Raw genomic sequence first — 11,662 nt, forward strand, 5'->3', positions numbered from 1 at the left:
TTTGCACTTCCACGGGATTGATTCAAGGACTTTTGTTTTGCGGATTTGGAGTCCAACCACTAAACGAATAGGTGGTGAAACTTGAATTTTTTCTTTAAATACATATAACTTTTTCATTAAATTTCGATAAAACTAATATATTTAGAAAGGATTTACATTAGCTTTCTAACATGACTTAATTTCAATACCTTTTTTACAAAAAAACTCATATAAAGACATTTTTTTTCGTTTGTCTGCAAACTGTGTTTGCAAAATGTAATTGCAAACTCGATTTGCAAATTTTGCAAACTCGATTTCCAGATTTTGCAAATCAAGAACAAAAAGAAACTGAAGTTTCTTCTTCAATTCTACAAAAATTATTTTTAATCAATTAATTATAATCATAAACAAGTTCATAACAAATTAGGGGTAACAAATTTCCAGATCTATGCATAATGTACAATAGAAACTCTCTCTTTCTCTCTAAAAATCAGGATGTGTTCGTCATTTGTTTGACGTCTTGGAAAAGAAGAGCGAAAAAGAATGAAGTAGAAAATCAAAAAATCTAGATGAAGATACTGGAGTAATCGAGAAAATTTTAAACATCTTCATCTTCACTTATTCTTCTTTTTATTGTTCATCCAGGGAGCAATCGAGATGAAATACTATAGCATACATTGCTCTAATTAAATAATACGGGTGGTAATCAAAAACCCTAAAATCAAAAATATATGCAGAAAATAAACATTTGGGATAATTAAAACAAGAAGAAGAAGATGAAGAAGAGAAACTCTAAAAATTTCTGGATTTTTTTAGAGAGAAAGTGAGTTTTAATGGTAAAGGTATTTTGGGAATGAAAAAAAATAGAGAATGACTTGATTGCTAATTACCCCTATTGTTTTAAAACGTATGTATCATTATGCATAATATTTTAGCAACTTTTGGTTAAATGAAAAAAAAGAAATTGGGAGGAAGACCCAATTTTAAATAAATTAAAAAAACAAGTTATATTTTGTTTGGATAAGCCTAGAATTTGTATTTTGTTTGGTTAAAAACGCAAATATTTTTATTTTGTTTCGTTAAAAGTACAATATTCTTCGCAAACCTCTTGCAAGTTATTGCAAAATTGTTGCAAAGCTCTTGCAAGCTCTTGCAAAGCTCTTGCAAGTTGTCACAAATTACGAAAAATTCCGGAGTGATTTTTTTCACCAAAACAAAAAAGTTTAGAGGAAGTTTTGGCTAAATTTCCCAGAGAATTATATATATATGTACATATATATACATATATACATATGTACATATATATACATATATATACATATGTATATATATATGTATATATATATATATATATGTATTTTTGACCCAGACAACCATTTTCTATTTTGAAAAATATCACAAAGAGTAGTGTAGTATTGGTTTTATGGACCCCGCTTTTAAATCCTTCCATAATAAGCCCCAACTCTAACCTAAGTTGCCGTTTGGGTAAGTTTAAAATCTACAAAAAATTAGCTTTTAGCTATTTTATAAGTGCTTATAGCCTAGGTAACATTTGGTAAAAGAAAAAGCACTTTTGAAAAAGCTATAAAATCGCTTATTCTCTAAAAACGCGGAGCGGCAAAATGGAGCTTCCGCTTATAGCTTTCTCGAGAAGCTATCAATTCACGATGATTTCCTCTCCTCTCATTTAATAGGGGTCCCATCATCCCTATAATTCTTTATTATTGTTTAAACCACTTCCTCTCTCTAGTCTCTTTTAATCTTGTTTCTCTCTTTAGGCTATCTTTTATTTATCTCTCTAACTATATCATTTTCTATCTATAATTTCCTAACATACTCCATTATAAACGATATTTATTGTAAAATATATATATGCAGATTGTGGAACAACATGAACAACATTATAGATAGTCTAATTAAGTTATCTAATTAAGTTGCCGAAAGAAGAGCATCGTTCCTCTAGTTAAGTTACTAACTTGTAGTCTACGTATTTAATTTTTGATGTTTCATTTAAATATTACGGTCATTTCATCGATTAGATTATATAATAATGTGTTAAATTTAATAATATAAGGAAGGCTAAATTTAAGATAAATTTGATATATACAAAGGAGTGGGGCGTATTAAAAAGTAAATGTAATTCCAACACGAAAAATAAATTTTTTATTGTTGAATATGTTAATGTAGCATAACGTTCTATAAAAGTAAGAAACTAGAGAATTCATTTAAGAGAAGTTATATCACACCTATAATCGTTATTTGTATCCTTTTTTTTTATATCAAATATTTTCATTATTAATAACTTTAATATATCAGTGGGCGTATAAAATTTGACAAGTGTCGACCAACAATTTCAAAAATATATATTGTTTGTTTTCTCCTCTCTTTCTTAATTAATTAACTAATTTCGTTATCTATCGATAAAATTAAATTATCTTATAATAATTTGATCGTACAGTAAAATAAAATAAATAGTTTTGTCGATTAGTTATTATCAAAATAGTTAAACATGCAATTGTCATAGAAAAGCACTTTTAACTTATTTTGCCAAATGTTCCATACTAATTTATTTTTCTAGAAGCGTTTTTTAAAAAAATTAACCAAACGAGTATATTTAGTTTTTTTTAAGCACTCGAAATTAAGCGCTAAAGAAAAGCAACTGCAGAAATATTCAGCTTGTCAAAATGAGGCCTAAAACTATTGTTGGCAAACAAATCTCTCCACTCGATTCTCTCTTAAAGTTCTCTCCATCAAAACTATTGAGTTGCCTTTCTCCTTTTGAAAATAAAATGATTTTCTCAATCTCCAATCTAACCGACTGTGGTAGATTAAAACGAGAGAGTCAAAGTGTTTTCCATTCTTAAGAGGAAACCTTTATTCTCTTGTGGGATCGAAAACCCATGATCCAAAATTGATTATCTCAATTAATTTGATTCATGGTGTGTTTGGTTGCAAGATTTCTAAGTAAGATTCCTACTAAAAGTGAGATTTGGTAGGATTAAATAATCCTTGGTCTATTTGGCTACCAATCCTAGGACTCTTGAATCCTAAGGATTCCTAATTCCACAATTTGTATTGCACTAAAATCCCACCCTACACCCCAGGATTTTAGATTAATAAACCTAGATTTCAAACTTAAAATCAACAAAAAAAATATTTCCTTCTAATTTTTTTTCAAAAAATGTTTTTCTCGAAAATAATTTTTCCTTCAAAAATAATTTTCTTCGAAAAACGTTTTTTCCCAAAATCCGATTTTTTCCACAACTATTTTTTTTTTCCAAAAACCGATTCTTCCCTAAATAACTTTTTTTTTCCTGAAATCCGATTCTTTTATTCGAAAACATATTTTTCTTCTCCAAATCCGGCCTTTTACCGAAAAAACGTTTTTTTTCTCGAAAACTGTTTTTTAAATAACTGAAATTTCCTGAAATTTTTTTTACTTCATGAAGACTGTTTTTCCCGAATAAAGATGCATTTAAAATTACTCAAATGATAATAAATCATAGGATTAGTATTTGTTGCCAAACAAACCAAATATTACTTGGATTCATGAATCCGTGGAATTATGAATCGGAAGGACTTATGAATCCGTCATCCAAACACACCATCAATATCATTGTAACTAGGTTTCCGTCGCGTCCTACGGACGCGACAGATCCCTCTAGGCTAACGCCTGAGATGACATTTGAATCAAAATTCCTAAGAAAAGCCCTATGGAGATGGAAAAAAAACAGAAAATAATTATTAATAAAGATGATGTCGATTTTGGAAAGAAAATAAAGAAGATAAAGAGGAAGGGATATTAACCAACTCATAAATAAGTTGTCTACCAGAAACCCAAAGTAAATAAAAATTCCGTTCGATTTCTTTTATTAAATATTTATTTCCTTTAACCTTATCCTATATATTAAAACAAGTCAGTCGGTTATATGAGGGATAAGTCTGACCGTCTATTTTTATTAGGAGATTGAAAGAGATTTGGGCTTCTTCACATCCAATCAAGAGAACAAAGTGTTTGTTGCTCATGATAGTATTCTTCTAGTAATTAGCACACCTAGTAGTCTGGGAGAAAAGTACTAATTATTACAAGAATAAGTGGAAGAAAAGTACAAGTCGATTTAATTCGATCATGAGAAAAATCATGAAGAGTCATGAAGAACAATCGTGAAACTTGTACAAGACGATTAAATTCGACCAAGAGCAACAAACGGCGGCTCCTCGGAAAAGGAAAGGCTAAAGATATGATCTTATAAACCCACCGCACAAAAGCGAATGTCATTCGCAGGAGAACTCTCAAAGCAAGTGAAAGTGTCTCTAAAGGAATATCTCAAAGTAGTTGAGAAAATTCCAAATTGTTGTTCAAAAGCTCTTAAAGGTCAAAAGTAAAATCTCAAAGACTCAAAAAATAAAGGTTATTTCTGAAGAGATAAAAGACCTACGCAGAAACGGAAACTGACTCTAGATTTTGGCTAGAAGCCAAAATCATCATGGAATCCATATCTCGTCAAGACATGAACCTTGATAATTTAAGTCAACGGAAGACCTAAATTGGTTGTCCAAAGTAGAAAACTGTGAAGGATGGAAACATTCATGTAACCCGAAACTAGACAAGAAGAATAAGATTCTTCCAATCAAGTTATGTCCATAGGCATGCTTCAGAAATCCTTCGACGGATTAAAAGAACGCAAGAGTTTGAATCTTCGATTCAAAGAGGCAATCAAAGAAGTTTGATTCCTGAGGAATGAAGAAAAATCTTGAATCACGAGTTTCAAGAAGGTAAGTGGGAGAAACAAACCTTCCGGGTCCGTATGCAGAGTACATAGAAAAGATTGATACGACATAAGATGTTGTGTAACAGTGAACACACTGACTCAATAAAAGGACCACACACAAGGATGAAATTCCATTTTGGGCATCTGAAGATCTATAAGCATAGATCAAAAAGATGATAGGATTAGAGAGACTCAGTACGCTGAGATGCTTGAGATCCGAAACAGAAAATCTAAGACTCAGAAAAGTCTAAAAGAATTTCGACCCGAAACTCATGACAAAGAGCGTTGCCAAATCGGAGTTTGAAAAGACACCGATGAGCAAGCACGCATGAGAGAGACGTTTATGTTTGAAAACATAAAGTCAAGTCATGTTGAACGTGATTAGCATTTAGACATCCAATTCGGATTGGAAACCCGAAACACTACTGAAACATCCTAGAAGGCTAAAGGATGAAAGTATTACAAATAGTCATCGTAGCAAACTTCCAGACATGGAAGGAAAGTAGGCTTAAAAGTGTTTAAGCCGTAACCGTTGCAAATTCTACATAAGAAATTAAAAGCCTTAACTCTAATAAAGATTACTAGATATTATCAAGGTTGAAGATAACAATCTTCGAATTAATTTATAATAAGCAAAGTTTAAAACCGACTACCACGGTAGTCAAACTAAACTGTCACCTAAGACATAGTAAGAGATTCATACACAGTCTAAGGCATGAGGTAAATTTGGATGAACCTCGACAAGTAAAACTGAGTGGGTAAAAATAGTTTAACGGAAGAGGCTCAGATTTACAACTCTTGATATCAGAAATAATAAAGTTATTTCACAAGTCGTCCAAATTTGGTTTAGTGTTTAAACGACATTCCATTGATGATAAAACATTCTGAATAGGTTTGTCAGATACGTGATCTGATGAATGAAACCGTATTAAGTGAACTTGGAATATTTATTATCAAATCCCTAGTCCAGGTCATTGCATGGACAATAATGACTCATGAAGACTAGTACAGGAGTCGACGGGATAGCGCAGTTTCATGGGTTATAGGAATAATGTATTCGATTCGACTACGTGGGTGTGTAAAAGGTTTATACACTGGATAACCCTCTAATCAGAAGTACATCACTCTTGATGAACGTCAAATACTTCTCAAAAGACAAGATTGGAGAGATTCCTCAAAACATGAGTGCTCCACTCATCTTATGTAAGGAATGCCCGACTTTGGTTCTGTCAAACACCGCGCCGTAAAAGGAGGTTATAAAGATAAATACTGGGAAGGACAGGATAGACATGAATTTAAGTGGGAGCACAAGAATGGATTGTGTCATCCTAATCACATTAGGTCAAAAGTTTCTCAAGGCCACTAGATGAGTGACAACTGAAGATGCGTAGTCGCGCTCAAACGGATTAAGAATTAATCGTTTGTCTTTTACAGTTGTACTCGGAGATCAAGAAAGTCTGAATGACGTGACATATCAGATGGGATACTAAATTGACACGGGAATAGAGGCATTGCACTTGTTTTAATTCCAAGTGGGAGTCTGAAGGAATTGAAGGAGATGTCCTTCGACCAAGATGGCAATGCGAGCAATATGTCGGCTAGGACAATTGATGAAGAAGATCGTCAAGTACGATTCATTTAGGGGTCGTAGTGTTTAGCTAGAAACCAACTACGATCGTCGAATTACGAAGTAATTCGCGGCTAAATTCGATCGGATCCTACATCGGGTTACACATAAGAATGGGTATTCAATCGGATGATATGACTAGTGGGAGTGTGATATAACATTGGGAATGTCCCATAAACATATCTCACAGGCCTAAATAGAATTTGAGCAAAAGATAGCAAAAAGACCCGAAATAAGGGTTTTGGGCCTAGGCCGGTTCGGGTACTTTCGGGACTCGGATTGGGCTGAATTTTGGAGGGTGAGTTGCTGACATACCCAGTAGGGGTGGGAATCGGGCGGGTACGGACACCCACGGGTAATGAAAGCTCGGGCTCGGGCAGATTTCTTTTATGGCTATTGGGGTATCGGGCGGACTCGGGCGGGCTTTTTATAAATTTTCACTGCCCAAAGCCCGCCCAAGCCCGAAAAATTGGTCGGTACAGTCGGGTTCCGGGCACCTTGGGCAGCAGGTAACATGTTAAAAATATTTTATAAAAATAGAAAAAAATAAAAAGTTATATTTCAGTCAGCTTTTTCAGATCTAGAATTTCTTTTTCTCTAAAATAGATTTCTAAATAAGTAGATCATACAAGTTAAGGTTTTTTTCTATAGATCTATAGACTCCGTTAAAAATCGAATCACATATTCGTAACTCCTCAACCATTTCTTCTAATTCCTATCTCCAGACTCCAATTACAAACATAACATGATATTCAAACACACAGAGCATATCAATTTCTTGCAAATTTCTTTCTTCAGCTTGATATTCTTATTACATCTATTTACTTATCTCAGATCTCCTTCATACCACAATGCCATATTATATTACATACAAAAATTTCTATGAAGCAGAAGATTATACATGATAAAGAAAACAACAACATTTTGTTACTAAAAAGAATTAAACAAAGGGAAAAGAGGAAAATAACAACACATCTGTACTTCTGGTTCTTTTAATCCCTTCTGAAGATGAAGATAACGAAAAAGAATAAGAAGAAGAGAAATAAATGTCAGATCAAATGTAGTTGTCCCTCGCTCTCATCTCTCCCGATCTTGGCTCTTCCACATACTTATTTTTTTTTTCTCTCTCTCTAGGGTACTGAAGTCTCCAAGTGATAATGGGAGCCTTAACTCAATGTGTAATTTATATATCTTTCCATCTTAGAGGAAACCCTAACTGAATGAAAGCCCTAAAAGGGTGAAAATCTATAGGCACCCATCGGGTGAATATGTCGGGCTCGGGTGTGGGCGGGGTGGCGGACAGAGCTTTTCACCCGAGCCCGCCCATAAAAAGTCATCGGGTTGGGCGGGTAGAACCCGTCTTCGGGTACGGGCGCCCACAGGCTCTATCGGACCCGGGTAATCGTGATGGGTATCGGGCAGTCGGACGTAATTCCCACCCCTAATACCCAGTAGTATGCACGAAAAATTTCCTGGTGTTTGGACACCTCCTCCTTAGGTAATTGAGAAAATATCATTAATTGCTATTTTCGACTATTTTTCTAAATCTTATTCTAAAGGGTGTTTTGGGAAACCTTTGAGGAGGTGTATTCTCATTAGGGTTCTATATAAACACTCTTAGGGCAGAGAATAAGGTGTGGAATTTCTCTCTAAGCTTTCTTACTCTACCACATCAAGTAGAGAGGAGAAAGTGAGCTAATTCCCAAGCTATCTTCTAGTCAAGCAAGAAAAAGATCTTCTTATTATCAAACCACCATTAAAGTGCTAGCGAGCTTTCAAGGAGGGAGATTAAATACACCGTTCGGTGTCCCAAGTAGAGGAGTTACGTTTGAAGCTCTTGGTCTTCTTTAATCTATTCAACTAGCTCGAGGGAAATAGCGATTAAGGTAATCTACTATCTTCTTATTAGTTAATTACTAGTTTTGCATGATGATCTTGGGGATTCTAGTGTTAGACATTAGATGTCGTTATTCGCTATAAACACTAGTATAAGGGTATAATACCCTTCAGTATATTCCTTCCAAAATGTAAACTGTTTTACATAAAATTTATAGTATATTTTCTTATGTACATACATAATACAATGTCCGGCCTATACGTTCCTTATAAAACGTAAACTATTTTAGTGAAAATTCATAGGACATTTTTTCATGTACAATATATAATCAAACGTAATGTATTGCACATCCAATCATGTTCATACATTTTACACATTTCTTACAATTTCTAGGAAGAAAGTATTGGACATCTTGTTATGTAGTGTACATATTAAATGTATTGTATATATGATTATGTCATATACACTTTTCAAATTTATTACACTTTCTGGGGAGAATGTACATTTCGAAATAAGCTAACACTCCAATCTTCAATCTCCTAAAAACGAAAATTTATAGTAGAAAACTGATACAAAACCTTTAGATTTTTTCAAGAAAATACTTCATGTAATTTTGATGATGAATCCTTCAGATATGTTCTTCAAGCGTCATTAATCTTTGCTTCATTGATTTGTAGATAAAATTGTAGAGATAGAAGATTTAAAACTTCAGCAAATTTTAGAGAGATAAAAATGTTGAAGAAAATATAAAGGGAGAATAAGAAAAAGGAAAGTATGAGTGTCAATGTACGGTGCAAGGGGAAAGGAGGAAGAAAAAAATGTACAGCTGGAAAGGCAAAAAGTCAAAAAATAGTACACAAACTAAAACTTTGGACCTGCGCCTAATTTCCTGTACACGCTGGGGAGGAATCTTATTAACCCCCGACTTTTTGGGGCTCCAACCAATTTTTTAGCCGAATCTTTAGGTTTATGGAGTTTCTATTAATTTTTGGATGCGGACAATTATTATTGGGTTTTGTTGTATGCGAGAGAAAGTGAGAGAAAAGAGAAAAAGATAATGAGAGAAAAACTTGGAAAAAACGATCTAATATGTACAACGTTTGATGTTCCAAGTATTTTCTTCTTTCCTTAGAGAAAAGCTGAGGGTCTCATGCACTGAAATGTTCTACAGTATATTTTCTTCGTTAAAGGAAGGGGCAAAAAATTAGAAATCAACAACAAAGAAGAAGACTTATCTCTTTAGGGATCACTTTTATGATAATTCCATATTACAATTGTCCATATTCATTTATAACCCCTAAAGTTGATGTCCTTGGCCTTCTACCAATTGATACAAGGACACCAAAAGGGTGGAATTCTGGTATTGACCTAATAAACTGAATCCGTTCCTATACCAATCACCAATACAGTTCTGGCCCCAAATGTTGGATAACTAACGGGGCAAATTTTTCCAGTTAATTAGTCACAAATTGAGAATAAATATTCTAATTGGTCATGAATTTGGGAACTACATGAAGTTGACCCTTTATTTGTTTCGAGTGTTAATTTTTATGAAATTACACAAAGTGGTTTTCATTTATTAAGTGTGAACATGCAGTCTTACGTCGTGTGTTTTTCACTTAATAATTGAAAGTCACTTCTAAGTGGTGGAAAGTAAGTACTAACAATGACATTTTCTATGATTCTCCTAGTATTATAATTACCAATATAGATAAAAACAAATTCTTTAATAATTGGTAATTACAAACTTCTTTATGACTTTAGGAGGATACTCCTTTATCGCTAATCCTTCAGATAAGTTTTTATCCTAGATTCTTTTCATCTCTCCTCCTTCACCAGTCACGAAACTACCCAAAATTTATAATGTAATGTGATCACTTTCTATCTTATAGTTCTTGATTGTTTGCGATTTATGTGCTGGATACAAATTATTTATAAGTATTTGTTTTTTTAACTAAAATCACGAGCTTAACGAATTGGTATGTGATGATAGAAAAATGGTCATCAGTTGTCTCGGGTCAATAATTTAAGAAAAGACCAAAAGCTTATGGGTAAACCCGCATCAAGTCAGCAAGGGAAGTCGAACCCGAAGGAGGTCTGTCAAACTCAACCCCAAAACTAGCTAGTGGGTCGACATGATTGTCTTAGGCGCCTAAGTCCCGCACGGGCACAAATACGACGAGGTCTGCCCTGAGATTCGCGAGAAGACTAAGGAAGTCCACGTAAGCAAAGTCAGTACCTTAAGCCCTAAATATGGGAAGGTAAAAGTATGTCAATGCTTACCGAGTTAAGCCCGAATCTAATCAAAGATCTCAGTCGGTGAGGATCTTGAGTATTTGCGTAACTTGAGCTTTAAGAGTCTCAAAAAGAGGAAAAATCTCCTAGACTCGGAAAGATATCTATCAAGGATCCTTAAACAAAGAAACTCTTGAATATCTAAGATACAGGATAACCCCAAAGAAGGAAACTCCTAAATGCCTTACAACACGGTGAACCTCCACCGCCCTAAAGTCGTCGCCCTAAAAAGCAGTCGACCAAAGCAACCTATAAAAAATCATAGAATGACCTCGAAGAAGGTATGTTGAATAAACATTCACAAAAGAACTCCATGGTTCAACCGATACTCAAAGGAGAAAAGAATCGACGGGGCATGAGCAATCAATTAGGTTTGACTCAACGTTAAGTCTCTTTATTATGACTGGTGCCGATAAAACAAAAATTGAAACCAACAGTATGAAATGCTAAAAATTAAATCTCATTTTTATAACACATAAAATTACTATAAAAGTAAAAAATCATACAATTGATATCACTTATAAGTAAGTGGTAAAAATTGAAATACCCTCTTAGGACATCTTCAATGCAAAACTCAATCTTAGAAATTAGAGTGTCACTTATAAGTAAGTGGTAAAAATTGAAATACCCTCTTAGGGCATCTTCAATGCAAAACTCAATCTTAGAAATTAGTTGTCCGACTCATCAATATTTGAATTTGGACCCATAAACATCAAGTCTGCATATATTTTCAAAATAACTAATTATTTTTTTGCAAAAATAACAATGACACATAAGTAAGAAAACAAGTTTAGAGTTTTGTATTTGATACATATGTGATGAGACATGAAAATGTCCCATCTGAGTCTCTTAATTTAGACGAGTTAGTCTCTCTAGAGCAGTTACTCTCACGAATTACTCTCTTTTATGTTCAGGTACCTTTTTACAGAGTTATGCGTGCAAAACGGATAAAAGTCGGAAAGAATACAGACTAGGGGCATTTTGGTCATTTGTTGATTCTGACTTCTTGGTCAATATTAGTGTTCGGATGGAAAGTAGAGTCCAAGACGAGCCCGTAGGCGAAAACGGAAGTCAAATCGGAGTTCGGACGAGAGACTTATAGCTAGTCAAAGTTTGGATTAAAATCAGGTCAACAGTGACACGTGGCGTGCA

This window comes from Eschscholzia californica, unplaced genomic scaffold, assembly GCF_041429995.1.
Source record: "Eschscholzia californica isolate CP2 unplaced genomic scaffold, dmEscCali1.0.p SCAF_4, whole genome shotgun sequence".
Lineage (NCBI taxonomy): Eukaryota > Viridiplantae > Streptophyta > Magnoliopsida > Ranunculales > Papaveraceae > Eschscholzia > Eschscholzia californica.